Raw genomic sequence first — 1,960 nt, 5'->3', positions numbered from 1 at the left:
CCCACAGGCGTGTGACGTGTGCCTCCAGGATTTTTTTTTCATTTCTATTATTTCAATTTTTTTTTTTACTCTCAGGGTGGGCTTCTGGGAAATTTGAACAGTAGATCTCCAGATGAAAAATTGTGGACACCCCTGTTGTAGCCCTTCTCTGAACTCTCTCAAGTTCAAGAACATCTTTCCTGAGAGTTGGTGACCAAAACTGGACCGCATATTCAAGGTGAGGCTGAACAAGTGATTTATAAAGCGGTAACATGATGGTTTTATCCCTTGCCAAAATGCCAATGCCAGCGATCAAAGAGGAACTTCACCCAAACTACCCATTTTTCCCCCCTTACCTTTTTTGCTGGGTTATGCAGAAAAAAAATTCACATGCCCAGTGATCCATCAGTGTTCTGTAGATATCCGCTGCTTCACACCTGGTCCAGTAATGCCATCTTCTCTGATGTCATCAGGGGACTGGCTGTCTCAGGTTCTCGCAGCTGGACCCCTGATAACACGCATGTGCCATGGTGCATCATCAGGGGGGCCACTGTAAGATTCAGAAAGAGAGACAGCTGGCCCCCTGATGATGCACCGCACCTCAAAGTAGCACCTGGAATACACACTCGTCAATCCTGGGATGGATGATGTGGGTATCCCAGGAAAACATGTCATTTTCCACATTCCCCGAAAAACTTAAAAAAAAAAATTTTTTAATAAATATCTGATTTTTAGAGAGGAACAGTGTAGGAGTAGAATGAGAAGACGTGGGTGGGGAGGGCGAATATTCGCTTTAACAGCGATTCACAGCTAGCCATTTAATCTCTTGATGGGGATTTGTTTAAACTAGGATTGGTTCGTGCTACAAATTGCACTCCTGCAGCTTTTTGTAGCAATTCCATAGAGGCGAATGAAGACTATGGATAGATCTAGCTATCTATCACTAGAATTTTCACCACCAACACAAAAGTTGGCTGGATCTCAATTGCTGCGCAACAAATCACTGTAAAAAAATGGAAGGATCACCAAGAAAGGGGCAAGGGAAATCACTGTGCAAAAAAAAAAAAAATCACCCCTGTGACATCAGCCTAAAGTTTCAAGTAAGTGTGATCAGAGCACCAATTAGCATTTCATAAAACCTGACCCCTTCACCATCTAACTGTATGGTCACAGCGATTTCAATGGACAAGCTGGAAGTCAGTGCACGGGCTCACAGAGCTGACACAAGCAGGCACAGAAACTGGTCATGGAGAGCAATGCGGCGCTTTCCAACGTCACTATCACTCGGCTATATAGACACAGCACTCACCCGAAGGATCCTTCCGTCCACAGCCCTAAATGACTGACTTAGGACGGAAGACAGGTCCGCCAACCCACGCTGACTCCTTCCTGGAGGCCGGGCCGAGAGTTAACCCCTTCACACCGACAGAAGGAGGAGGAGGCTTACTAGAAATGCCGAACTTAGAGGAAATGCTGTGCACTCATATGGCACTAACATAGGCCGAGGAGCATGACTGCACACTACAGTGAATGAAATATGTACAAAACGCTGCACTCTGTTCCATGGAACTACATTAGTTTATGATCTATCGATCTATCTATCCATCTATCTATCTACTATTATCTATCTATCCATCTATCTATCTACTATTATCTATCTATCCATCTATCTACTATTATCTATCTATCCATCTATCTATCTACTATTATCTATCCATCTATCTATCTACTATTATCTATCTATCCATCTATCTATCTACTATTATCCATCTATCTATCTACTATTATCTATCTATCCATCTATCTATCTATCTACTATTATCCATCTATCTATCTACTATTATCCATCTATCTATCTACTATTATCTATCTATCCATCTATCTATCTACTATTATCTATCTATCCATCTATCTATCTACTATTATCTATCTATCCATCTATCTATCTACTGTTATCTATCTATCCATCTATCTATCTACT

The 1,960-nt window shown here is 41.7% G+C and overlaps 1 protein-coding gene across 2 annotated transcripts in view; it reads right to left on the bottom strand.

Moving 5' to 3' along the window:
• BAK1 (BCL2 antagonist/killer 1) overlaps positions 1 to 1,414 on the bottom strand; it is a 36,182-nt gene extending 34,768 nt beyond the window's left edge. Inside the window, exon 1 of one of the 2 annotated variants that reach the window (XM_018556780.1) lies at positions 1,289 to 1,414. The gene's annotated coding sequence lies outside the window, so the exon portion shown is untranslated. The remainder of the gene's footprint in view (positions 1 to 1,288) is intronic. The other variant, XM_018556779.1, reaches the window with a different exon arrangement.
• Positions 1,415 to 1,960: the final 546 nt, after the last annotated feature.

This window comes from Nanorana parkeri, unplaced genomic scaffold (genome assembly GCF_000935625.1).
Source record: "Nanorana parkeri isolate BGI_ZX_2015 unplaced genomic scaffold, ASM93562v1 scaffold252, whole genome shotgun sequence".
Taxonomy (NCBI): Eukaryota; Metazoa; Chordata; class Amphibia; order Anura; family Dicroglossidae; genus Nanorana; species Nanorana parkeri.
Note: the sequence above shows the minus strand (reverse complement) of the source record. Positions and strands in the feature narration are given on the sequence as shown.